Source organism: Bactrocera latifrons, unplaced genomic scaffold (assembly GCF_001853355.1).
Source record: "Bactrocera latifrons isolate USDA-ARS-PBARC rearing strain unplaced genomic scaffold, ASM185335v1 scaffold_430, whole genome shotgun sequence".
NCBI lineage: Eukaryota > Metazoa > Arthropoda > Insecta > Diptera > Tephritidae > Bactrocera > Bactrocera latifrons.
Genome location: NW_017537080.1, coordinates 102,269 through 116,339, shown reverse-complemented (window position 1 = coordinate 116,339; position 14,071 = coordinate 102,269). Strand labels below are relative to the sequence as shown.

Below are 14,071 nucleotides of genomic sequence, written 5' to 3'. Positions count from 1 at the left end.
CTAACAAACCCTATGTTAAATATGTCAGTCAGTGAATGAGTTATATATTTACAAAATTGTCCGAAATTATGTTCTTGAAATCAGCCCAAATCTATATTGCTCCAATATACCCTATGTTATGATTTCCGACATTCAACCTGGTTTTAAACCATTTTGGTTGGTCATAATGTATGATATCTTAATTAATTTAAGTGGGAAAGCTTTCTTAAATATTCTGTGAATGGAATGAATTATACCTTGGTCTTAACCTCAGATCCTTAATGTAATCAATTCCTATCCCCTGGTTGACATTTGGCACATTCTCAATAGGCTTGTTTTATTTGACCAGCAAATTAGGCTATTAGCTTATTTTGTGTGGAAGACTTAGCCTTAGGTTTTTCCTTTTTCCCAAAAAAAAAAAGTTGTTGGCAAAGCGGGAAACCATACTTTGACAGATGAAAATGTAAACAAACCCAAATTACATATTTTTGGATGAGTATTGAGTTAAAGTTAAGACAAATTTGAATTGAATAAATATATTTGTATATTATATTATATTCAGGTTTACAAATTTTAAAGTTTAGACTAACTAGTATATCAGCTGATTGTTCTTGTCCGCATTACACACCCAATTAAATCTTCAGCGAATATATGCAATAAGCTAAGTACGTGTTATTTGTCCATGATTTAGCTATTAGCTTGTGATTGCCAAATAAAACACAGCTAATATTATTACATTTAGTTATTTCAATTCATTTTATATCTTCTTATTTGAAGATGATTTCAATTAGCTGACGTTACACCACTCAGTTTTAGGTGAAATCACATATCTCGGGACCCATCCGACCGATTTCGAATAAATGAAGTACGTTACATTCTGGTCATATTTCTATGTCACAGTGCGAAAATGAGCGAAATCTGACTACAACTGCGCCTACTTCCCAAGACAATAAAATTTTTTTCAGGGTACGTGAATAAAACGAATTCTCGCATTTATAGTGATCATTCTCGATAAGTCATTGCTGAAACGCCTTTACATCCTCAGAAAGTCACTGTTTGGCAGAGGGAATCATTGGGACATATTTCTACAAAAATGAACAGTGACAGTGAATGACCAAGTGCTTAGCGAGCTCTTACACAGTTTGTTCACAGTGAAGAGAGTGAAATATATTTATAACATTAGCATTGCTGTTATCTTTTGAGTACTTATTCCTATATATGTGTATATGTATGTACACATATCAAAATGGATGAAAATGTATTAAGTCGGACTCATTTCTGTTGACATTTACATTGTTTACTTGCTGTGAGAAACAAAAATATTAGGGTTTAAAGAGAATAAAACATTTTCTATAATTTTCTCTTAATAGATAAGTGTACGTACCGGAATTGAAACGCTCCCAAAGTTCCGATACAATTGTGATTCTCTCTTTTGAATTTTCATATTACTTCGGGGTGCATCCAACTTCCTCAAAAATGCACTCGTGCGCAGAGTAAAATCAACGGAAGCTGAAGCAGAGAACGTGAAAAAAATGTTTTATGTTCTCTGGCTGTAGTATATATGCAACTTTCTAGCTCAAGCAAAAGTATAACTTTAATAGAAGTAAAGTTAACTATAATTATAATGGAAGTAAATGAGCAGCCAGTGAACAAGCATACATATGTGAATTTGAGGATGCACCAGTGTATGAGGAGATTTGAGTGAGAGAATTTATCAACAATTTGCGCAAAGCACCTGAATGGCTGACAAACGGCGCTGTGAAACAAACAGACCATGCAGACGGCAAGTTGAACTCTGTGGGTGTCACTGTTTGTTGTAATATTGATGTTGTGGAGCTGCGGCCGCCGAATGTGCCGAATGTGAAAGTGTAAATGTGATGCGGCTGGAATTGTTGTCGCAAAGCGAGGGGTGAATTTAGTGCATCGACAACACGGAATTGGAACATTGAAGAGCAGCAGTAATATAATTGTGAACTGGCACAGAGGTGACCTAATACAGGTACCTCTAACAGCAAATTATTCAGTAACAAGTTACGCATTGAATGGTTAGTGCCGGAAACGGGTTCTCGGTTCTCGCGCTGCGTTATTCGCTGCGGTTTTTTTGCGCGAGTAGCTAACAAATAAGCCAGCCAAACTGAAAGAAAACAAAAGAAAAGGGTATTCCCAAAAAATTCGAAACCTTAAAAAATAACAATAATAATAACGACACTGTAAAAGATGAGAAACGTAAATGTCAAATAAGTTTGCTAACTATAACATCTCTAAAGCCGGTCGCAACATTAGTAGCCGTAGTTAGCGGAGTTAGCGGGTCAATGACTGTTAGAAATTGAAAATTAATTACGCTGAGTACAACGGTTTGGCGGCCGCGTCGTGGGCGGTATAAAGTTGCATCGGCACCTATTCAAATAATCAAATGTTTGTATGTATACATGGACGTATACTGCATATGAATGGGTATGTTTATGTGTATGCTAACGTGTTTGCATGAATATATGAAAATATTGATTGATGCGAACTAAAATGCACCGAAATAATGCTAGTTGTGGGAGTTGTTTCTGCTTTCTTATCACTTGACTAGTCAGTCAAAAGTTAAAACCTGCAAAAAGCTCCAATGCAGATATGTATGTACATATATACACGTGTGTATATATAAATATATCTGAACATAGTCAGTAAAATTTTGTGTGTGTGCGGCAAATTGATTTTGAACCGGCCATTTATAAAAAAAAGTAAAATATTTTCAAATATTTATATATACACATGCATACATACATATGTATATGCATTGATATGAATTTGTGCATTGGGAGGCCGAATTGAAATATGCAAATTAAAATAGTAATGAGAATGTGGTTTAATTCAAAAACTTCTCCGTCATAAGGGCATCAATTTTTATATATGTATGTGTATTTAAAATAGCACCCAGTGTATACACATGCAACCGCATGCTTCAAAAGGATTTGCATAGCGCTTCAAATGCCTTAAGTTTCAGAGAATAAACTCGGCAAAGTCCAGGCATTTGTTTGTTCGTACGCAATAGCCGGTATTTGTTTTTTAGCAGCGGCAAGTTTTCGCGCCTATTCGACCGTGTGCCTAACGTTTTGTTGCATTGTGTGTTTCTAAGTTTTTTGTACGTGAAAATACCTTCCGTCATATGCACACGAATTGTATGCGTTTTATGTATCGTGTCGTGTAGTGTCGTGTTTTTGGGTCATCTTGCGGAATTGTGGTGCTCACTTAAGCCGTTTGGCCTAACGAGGATTACCATAAATACATTGATGTACGAAGCATTACTCAGCGGTTGCTGAAGTACAACTACCTGCATTCCTAATTAACTGTGCTCCTTCCGATCACCGTACTAGGAACACCGTTTGCGCTGTCAGTCGTTTCCGAATGCAAACTATCCAACTGGGAGCGCTACCGCAGCTGACACCCCATTCTCCTTGGCGAAAAGGGCTGCATTCACCGTTGCAAAGAGGCACACATACATACACAGATATTTACTCTTACTCTTTCAAAGCCGTCAATAGCAACACAACTGAAAGCATCAGCATAAAAAGACCAAAGGCAAAAAAACAAATTAACTTTTCGGCTTTGCAAGGTAAGTATACGACCTCAATTGTTTACGACGGTCGCATACTAGCAATCCTTGACAAGTATACACAACCAAACTTACGCAAGCCTACATACGTATGTATGTATGTATGTACAACATTCGTACACACAGAATTGAAATTGCATCCAAAAACAAATACTTAGAAAACATTTTTCCCACTAGTAACTGGAACTGCAGCCAATTTAAGCTGTTCACTAATCCATTAATTTCGACTGAATACATTCTTTAATTATACCTTTTAAGTATCGGTGTAAGACATGAGTCCGAGTTTTGGATTAATTCGTTGGATTTAAACTGATTTTCATAACGCAAGCATTGTGATAGCCTGAACAGGGTAGGAAAGCTAACGTCAAAGACCCTACAAAGTATATACATTTATAAATGATAAACGTGACGAGCCGAGTCAATCTACCTGCTCGTTTGGCTGCCCATATGTTTGTCCACGAACTAGTTTTTCATTTTTTGGGATATCGCTCTAAAATTTGGCACTCGTCCTTTTCTCACAAAGAAGCTACTCAACTTTCGGAACCGCCGATGTCGGACAACGATAGTATATATCATACAAATTGACCGAGATAGTTCAAGTCCTTGTTTGGAAAAGCTTTTTTATACCAGGTGCCTTTACGAAATTATCTAAGGCAGCGCATATAGGTGCATTACAAATTGACAAAAAATCAAGATAAAACTCTCTTAATACCCATTTTGTTATGAGATATGCACTGTGATGGGTATTATAGATTCGGTCGAGCCGAAGTTGAGGTTTCCTCCCTTTTTTATTCAAAATTTAACTTCGAACAGCATTACATATCTGCAGAACATTTTTAATAGCTATTAACATTATTTTAAAAATATTACACTGCATCTCCGCGAAGATTTCAATAGATAAATATTTGCTATTGATAGTTTGCTCATAAGCATTCTCTTTAATGTAAGAATTAACTAGTGTCTGGCAATTTCACTTTGATTTTGACTAATGCACAGCATAAGACACATACAGATTCATCTAATATATTAGATTAGAGCGGGTCGATTTTTTTCTATAAAACTATGAATGCGAGAAGGGTTCAAGGCTCATCCTGAACAACTCGGGTTAAGAGAGTATGGGTCTAAAACCGGTTTCCAGCCATTTTTAAAGTGAATTTTTTGTATTGGATATAATTCACCGATCTACGGTTTTCGACAAATAATAAACATATTACCAAATTCCACTCTGTTTTAAATTTCACTCGGTTATCTCTAAAACTGACGAACAAATTTTTATGATCCCAAAACTACTTCCTAACAAAACTTCAACTTACATATTGCTGTCTCGGAAACGATTTTAGACCCATAGTCCCTCAATTAAAGTTGGGCAAAATGATTCGTAGAGCATTTTCCGCAAACGCGATTTGTCTGGTTTTATTGCTCAGTGTAAATCGACCCACTCTAATATACAATTCAAACCAATTGATGCACTTGGCGGTGCTGGGCAAAATATATGTGTGTATAACCAACACTTTCTCCATAAAATACTACATTCAGAGTCTACAGTGTAAGAAACGACTGATTTAGCGGCGATTTAGTACGAATTTTAGAAAAATCGTTGTTATTTTTGTAATTTTGTTTTGTCGATAGGTTGTTCCACAGGTAGGATGGATATTTGACAATATGAACAACTTTCGAGGTATCTGTATATCCCATCCAATAAAACTTCGACCGATAGTTGCGTATATTTTCCTATATAAAGCCTTGCATTCGCATGGATCTATGGTATCTTCTTCTTCTACCTATTAGCACGCTTGCCTACATATCTATAACATGTTTCATGTTAAATATTTATAAATACCCAGAGGGTTACATATATGTATATATATTCCCTCTCTGTCGAAGTCTAATTTTAGGGTGGTGTATGCTCTGGATAGATCGTCTGTTTCACTATTGCCAGGAATATCACAGTGTCCTACAATCCATTGCAGGTTTAACGTGAAATAGGCCGTCACATCCACAGGAAGTTCAAGACATTATTTTACTATCTTCGATTAAACACTTCAAGATGTTAGTGATTCAAAGCCTGTAAGCTCTCTGTATATGTACATATATATATATAGTATAAATATATTTCTTGTTGTGAGTACACTTTTTGTCAGTATATGAAGGCTTTTTTAATTGCTGTGATCTCCTAGTCGAAACGCGATTCTGGTATCTAATTTTGCCGAAAAGACACCACCTCCCACTCGATAATCGAGTTTGGACCCATACGTTTAGATACTTACACCTGCGTTCAGTTCACCTCATATCTATCCCACTCACTTTGTATTTGGGAGGTTTTGTCCAATTCTACGGCATTTCCCTACCAATTTTTGTAGATTTAGTTTATTATTTAATATTTGAGAAATATATCATACATATAACATATACATACATATGTATAAAGTTGGTTCACACTTTTTAAAAGCGGAAATTGAAGCTTTAGACAGCATCGTAACGAATGTGGTTCTGCGCGAAATTTTTCAGGTGGCGCTTTGGGTTGCACTTGAGTTGAGGTACATCAATACAAGCTCATCATTCGGACATATCATGTTGGTTGCTTCAAAAAGTTTACGAAATCAATGATTTGTTCTCATTTGTGCTAGTGCACGTGGCAGCTGTACTTGTCGCTCAGCTATGCTGGATTTATTTTCAGCTCATGCATGTGTTGCACACATGTTTGGTAAATGCAGTATTTTGTCAAGCAGCTTAATCTATGAATTGTATAAAGCTTAGGAAAACTGCTTCGAGGGAAAGCCAACGAAAAGTGAAGCTAGAAAAACGCTGTACGCATTCTTAGGTTATATTGAGAAAATAATATCGCAATTAGATACAATTTTAATCAAGGGTTGATGCTGATTCCAAAGTAGATTAGATTAGAAATGTATGGTATTACTCTTGTGATTTATGCTAAAACTTTTAGGCTGAAACCATAAGATATACATATAATATATGGATTAATAAAGTCGGATAATTTCCGAGAGAAATATATTTGTTTTTTTTTTAGAAAAATGCGATTTTAGAATTAAGGTTTGCTCGATTACAACAATCTTCCAGATTTGCACACAGTTGTCCTAGTGAAAAGAGGCAGTAATAGTAGAAATTTTTTTTGTCATTTATCTAGCTTTATTCATTCGACACCCTTAAAGTATCTTTAAAGTATTCGCTAGCTTGATCATACTTCAGTGTTCATATGGTCTATGAGAAATTTAGCAAACCATTGTGGTTGCTTAGCCTGGCGTAGAGACCAGAAATGGGTCATCAACCACTATATCATATGGTTCCCATCCAATTGACCGTTCAAAATCAAGCTAAGGATCTTTCTACACCCTTTTATGGCATAAATATAGCAAGCGTGAAGGGTAGTCTAGCTTCGTTACAACCGTAGTTAACGATTTTTTCTTATTTAAAAATAAAGTGTGTTATATTTTTTTCATAATATCGAAAATTGCGGCCGAAAGCATCTTGGATTTAAGCTAAACTGGCGTTCATATAAGACCTTGAAAAAAAAATTTCGTGAAAAATAAGTGAGTGTACGTAGAAATAAATGTTATCAATATACTATTAAAGAATTTTCTTTTGCTTATAGTATTCATTGAAAGCATAGAAAAATTTTGGCAGTGTACTGTTCAGTACTCTCTCAGTCTTTGCTTTTGAGTTTTGCAGTTGCAGGTTGTCTACGGATGGCATAATTGTGGCTAGTCTGGCATGTAAAGCGAAATTCATTATTGTTTCAATACATATACAGTCTCATTTATAGACAGACACATATAAAGTTATTTGTGTAGGACCTTTTGCCTCAGGTAATGCCTTATCTAAAAGCAATTTCAATTATTTTGATATATTTTTAAAGACAATCTTTGTAAGATGGACATTCTGCTTAACGATAGAGTGATAAGAAGCTGAGCACGTTTGTCGAAATCGGCTTTTTAAATTAAAATATTTTGTAGATGTAGTTTATTTTGTTATTTTGGCTCCAATTAAATGTTTTGAAAAGGCACACTGAATACCATATACTCAATTCAATTAAATTTGTGTGTAAGGTATGCAATTCTATTATATTTTGATTTTGTCTTTTGATAATAAAATTTATTGGAATTTGTTAGCATGCAGAGGTCAGAAGTAGCTATTCTTCTATTAGTGTAATTAATATCATATAAGTACATAGGATTAAATATTTGTCTATATATTAAGTTGAGAGCATATCTTGGCAAAACTTTGGAGAGTATTATATTTGTCGGAAGCAAAACACAATGCACAGCGCGTAGCAGTGACACACGTAAATTTTTGTACTAAGCTGTAGCTGCCGTATTACAATTGAGTATTCCTTAATAGTTACTATTTCTGACTAACGAGTGACCCAAGTAGAGGTCCTTTTTCAAAGGCTTTTATGTAGTTTCACTTCACTATTGCTTAGCATTTCATCATGGAAAAACTTACACCAGTGAAAAAAATATCACAGCCGTAGCTGAGAGTGTACACGAAGACGTCGTTCGCAGCAACTCGGACTGACATATGGAATGATTTACTGCGAACAAAATACAGTTTGTGCAAGAACTGAAGCCGGTCGACCTACCCACGGTTCCAAGAAGATCCCACACTTCGACAGAAATTTTGTTCGCCGATAAGGGCTATGTCTTGATCAATGGTTATATAAACAAAAAAAAATTGCTATATTTGAGACGAAGAGCAACCTCAAGAGATTCAAGAACTTCCATGCCATCCAGAAAAAACAACAGTTTGGTGTGGTCTGTGAGCCATTTTAATCATCGGTCCATCGGTTGTTCAAAAATGTTGCCGGTGAGAACGTAACCGTCAATGGCGATACATGTAACCAAATATTTGATTCCTGAAATTGAAGCTCGTCATCTCGGCGACATTTGGTTTCAAAAAGGCTTCGCCGCTTCCCACTTTGGACCGGTCGATTGTCCACCAAAATAGTGTGATATCATAGCATTAGACTTTCTTCCTGTGCGGATATGCAGAGTCTCGATTGTCATTCGGCAGATACCAGTCGAAATGCCCGAACGAGTCATCGAAATGTGAAAACAACGGATGGATAATCTGAGACGTAGCCGTGACCAACATTTGAAAGAGATAATCTTCAAAAAATAAATGCCAAATGTTCTTTCGAATGATAGCAAGCATTTCCAATTAAATTTGAAGTTTCTTTATTTTTTAAAGTAGTGAACTTCGAAATGAATCACCCTTTATTTGCATTTATTCAGCAATTTAATACGAATTATATTTTAAACTTATTTATAAGTCTGGACAGTACATCTTTTGTGCGTATATAGAGTAACAGCATGTAAATAGAATAGTTTGCTGATACTTGTCTTAAAATGGAGATTATTATCTGGATGAAGGAATACTAAGTACTAGGGCGTCAATTTCCATTTTAATGAGTTCATTCAGCTAATTGATTTCAGAAACGTTCCTTTGCTCTTGACGTTGCATAGATTAACCTTAGAAGTCCGGCATTTAAATATGACAATGGGTATTAATTAAAACATGCAAATGTGAAATATTAAGGGCATAACTTTGCATATGCACCAACATGCTTGTGTATTATGTAATTGCTCGTAAATACCTATTGTCTTGGTGCAGTTGCATAAATTCGTACGTATGTAGTGCAGTATTGTATAGCAACGAACACATGTGGCACTAGACGATGCGGCATCCATATGTAGACGGAATGCTGAATTGAATTATATTGAATATTTATACAAAATAAATGAAATGAAATCCGTAAAGTCTTCTTCCTGCCCATGTATAAGTATTAATTTAATTTTCCCAAAGTGCTCTTCAATGCCAATTCCATTTGCCACACGCCGGTGCAGAGCAACACTCCTTTCTTTGTACACATGCATGGCCCGCACCTCATCATTCACCGCAATACAACATTTTACTTTACACCACCAGTCTTTCAGCCCCTCGCTCTTAACCGCATCGTGGCCGCAAAGGAGATGTTCAATTTCAATTTCAATTTCAAAGGATTTTCCATGTATTTATTCAAGGACTTTAACTTAAGCATAAATTACCGGCATAACCGATTGAGGTGCTTTTGGTATAAAGCATACGTACAGGCGCGCAGCATGCATATTTGTGGAATCCAAAGGCAGCAAGGCAACAAAATACAGAATCCGTCCACAAAGCGTGACGATTATCAGTGGTAACGCAATGTAGTTCCCATAATAATATTTCCTAGTCGGCATTCCCATATTTACCACGTATATACCATGTTTACACACACATATTAATATGTATAGACAAAATTAATAAAAGTAATGTATGGCTGACTAACTCCATTTGTCTCTCATTTACATATGAATACCCCCATAAGCTCGTGCGCAACACTCCATTGCATACAAATATGCAAATCTATCCATCATAAGAATATATTCACGATATGTGGTAACAGCACATATGCATACATATGTAAGTAAGCGAAATGTTAAATTTGAGCATTATTTTTGGTATACTTTAAATTACTATAGTTTTAAATTGCCTTAGACTGTTTTTTCAATTTCTTATTAAAACAGAAAGAACTTACTAATGTGTGGGCGTTTTGTACAGGCCGAAAATATGCAAAATCTTTTTAAGATTTCTTGGTAATATGATTTCTGTACCTTAGGGGGTTACATGAGCAAAAAACAGCATGTTTTCAAAAATTAATTTTTTCCATATAAAAAATGAAATGCTTTATTTAAAATTTTTATTATTTATATTCATGTACATATTTTACAAAGATCTACTGAAAATTTCAAAAGGAAATATTCAAACTTCGGCCTAGGTAGGTATTGGAGGAAGGGAAAACCAAAACAGCGAAAATTGTATTTTTGGCAGACGTTTTTCCAAAAAAACGCAGATTTTTGTTAAAATTGCTCAATGTTTTTTAATAGTTGTAATTGAACTCCTCTTCAAAGACCTTGTTAAATATATTTAAAAGATCTGTGTAAAAATGTCACTAAGATTGGTTGAATTATTCGCGAGTAATCTTGACAATCTACTTTGAAAACACAGCTTCGAAAAAAATGCGTAAAATAGAGCTGACCTCGAGAGCGAAACTTTTTAAGGCTATCTCCAAAAGTATCAATTTGAAAATTTAGGACAACTTTCTAGAGATGTTAAAGAATTAAATAAGACAATATTTTTGCTTGTTTTGAAGCCGTGAAACACGCTTAACTCCTTAAAACAAAATTCTATGCCCAAATTGTTATTTTTTGTTTTTTAAATGGAACAAAAGAGTACTTTCGCTTAAAACTTGGCAAATGGCAAATTGTCAACATTTAGCGCCCATTGGTAATTGCGAGCCAAAATATTAGCAAAAAGTGAAAGCTATGCCCATAAGCCTAATAATGGCATTGGTACGAGATAGAGGCCTAAAATGAAGAGATTTGTGTCACAAAAAATTGAATTTTTGGTGACATTAAATGGACTGATAAATATTTAGGCTGAAAGGAATACTGGTGAGGCAGTGAAGCACCAGAACTTCTAAGAGACAAAGTGCATACCAAATTCTTTTTAACAAATATTATATGCAAATATTCTTTTTGCATTTTTATATTAATTGCTAAAGTTGCAGCGGGGATTAAAAACGGTTCAGCCTTGACAAAATGTAGATACATCTTTAAAGCAAGAAAAAGGTTGCGTGCCAAATTAAATGTACCTGGACCAAGGTATTATTACGATATTTGGATGATTATTTTATAAAGAGATACTTAAAACATATTTTTTAAAAACTAAACTTCGTGTTTTTAGAATGACTTCAATCATTGTTTGCTTTTTAAAATAAATTCAGCAGACACAAATAAATACGCGCTGAAACGGAACGAACTCGACCAATTTGTGACTGGCGACGAAAAATGGACCACAAACGAAAATTTCAAGCGAAAACGGCCGTGGTCGAAGGTCGGTGAACCGTCCCAAACAGTGGCCAAGCCGGGATTTGTTCTTGCACCAGAAGCGTTGAGAATTGGCCAACAGGAAGGGTGTAGTGTTTCACTAGGATAACGCCAGACCATACACTTCGTTGATGACTCGTCAGAAGCTACGGGAGCTCGAATGGGAGGTTTCATCGCATCCACCATATATCCTGGATATAGCGTCAAGTGATTACCACCTGTTCCTGTCCTTTGCTGACGCAAAGTTAAACTCAAAAGAGGCTGTGAAAAGAAGCTTTTGAAAAGTGGCTATCCTGGTTTTTCGCAAATAAGGAGGGGGGCTTCTACGAGGGGGGTATTATGAAGTTGCCGGATAAATGGAAACAGATTATCGAACGAAGCGTCGCATTTCTAACTAAATCCAATCGCCGTAACACTTTTTATAAAATATTTAATAAAGAACAAAAAAAAAAAAAGCGGAAGAGAGATAATTCTATAATACTCTCAGAACTGGAGTGTTCTCATCCATTCGAATGACATTACGTAGCCAGTGTTGCTGCTGTCTCTTGCCTACGTCAATGTGTGTTTGATGACAGGAGATATTTCGCCTTGTCGTCGTTCACTACCGGACATATTTGCTTCGCCTCCTTATCCATTCTGGAGAAAGCAGAACTAATGGCGCGGTTATTGAGGCCAATGATATCAATATCATCGGCGTACGCCACTAGCTGTACACTCTTATAAAGTATTGTGCTTTCTCGATTCAGCTCTGCAGCTCGAATTATTTTCTATTTGGCGCATGGTGAATATATGCGGCGAGGTCGATCGGTCTCAACCCCTTTGGGGATGTTGCATGATGAAATCTGAATTTACCAACCGTTGTGCCAAAGATACCTTCTTGCCCACACTGGCCTTAAAGTCATTCAAAGAAGGCATCTTTGGTAACATCGACCTTCTCTTCCTTCGGGGCATGATCGCAAATCAACGAAATGTTTAAAAAATTCGCTTGGATACGGATTGTCTTTATATGGCCACTGTAGTAAGTGCTACAAGGACCTAATCGTATCAGTCTTTGTCTCTGGGGAGAGATGGTTTGCTATATCACTATATCACTTAGCTCGCCTTCAAACGGATATTCTTTGGCTACCCAGAGGATACTTCATCTAAGAGCGGAAGTGGTAAACTGCTTGAGCCATGTGTAAAATAATCGTTTCCTCAGAAAACTTTCCTCACTTGCGTGAAATTTTATACATGACTCCATCCTCCATTTCATCTATTTCGATAAAATGCTGTTCAATTTAAGATATATCGTATTTTTATATGACGATTTGACTTTGTTGAAAATTCCATGCCGATTTCTTCGTTAGTACTGAAGTATATACTATATATGATAATATTTTGTAGTACTTCAGCGATGCTATTTTGCTAAAGTCGAATTGAAAATTAATGATGTTTCCAAATATTGATGATTTATGACACTTTAATTTCCTATAGGGAATATACATAAGTGGATAAACATCCAGTTATGGTTGAATATCAGCAAAGTAAGGCCTAAAATATTTAAGTTTGATTCATTATTGTAGCACTGACAGCTTGTATGTGGGCGCGAAAGTATTCTAAGTAAATATGTATGAATACAGATTGGCAGAGCTTTATTAGTTGTTTACTTAAGCTTGAGGCTCCTGAAAGTATTGAATGCATCGGGTTCAGATCAAAGTCTCTTCCGGATTTCATTAGCTTCTCGTATTCGATTGCCACTTATTTGCTAATTCAACAAAGCCACAGATGAGCGTCCGCACTTAAATCAATAATAACAACAAAAATAAAAACAATGGAGAAAGCAAATATATTTTGGTGAAAAAGGGCATAAACTCCTAGAACAATGACAGCAATTTCATATTGTGTGAATGGCTTTGCGCCCGAGGAGTTAAGCTGTATAAACATAAGAACAAAAGTTAATTAGCTAAGGTTGAAAGGATGAAAGCAGATTAAAGACGGACTATTAACCAAAGTTTATATATATAAAAGTAAAAACTATATAATACGTAAAAGGGAGCCAAGCAAGATCTTGAATTTCAATATTCAGCTTTTATGTCAGCTATATGCTATAGTCGTCCGATTATATAGAGTATGTCGTCCAATTATATAGGGTATGCAGTATATTCTATTCTGGGAGGTACTTCTCTACTATAGCGGAGCGTTTGTGCCGTGAAGTCCTCAAATCTGGCTTATAAAATTGTGAACATGTTTTGTTGGTATTTAACTATTTAATTATAATTATTGATAGAATAATACTTAATACGCTCCTTCATTCAAAGGGAAATCTTTTGGCCAATAAACTTTTACTTTATTCTATACACGGGAAAAAACAGTTGACTGCAGCAAAATTTATAAAGGAAATCACTTTGAAGTTATTTTATTAACTCTATATCGATTGTAAATAACTCTTCTTCATATGAATAAATTAAGCTCTCTAGTGCCTTTCAATACAAGCTTTGGTTATACGGTAATATTTCGGTGTACCTTGTGGAGAGTGTAAATTACCACCGGCATTTATTTACGTACCAACCTGATGGTAAATGTCACA

General features: G+C 35.6%; 1 protein-coding gene across 3 annotated transcripts in view; it reads left to right on the top strand.

Moving 5' to 3' along the window:
• Positions 1-2,024: 2,024 nt before the first annotated feature.
• Positions 2,025-14,071, top strand: part of LOC108972855 (MOXD1 homolog 2-like) — a gene marked incomplete at its 3' end in the record, with an annotated part of 113,899 nt that continues 101,852 nt past the window's right edge. For 2 of the 3 annotated variants that reach the window (XM_018939699.1, XM_018939696.1), the window contains 1 exon segment: positions 2,025-2,433. 3 annotated transcript variants of the gene reach the window in all.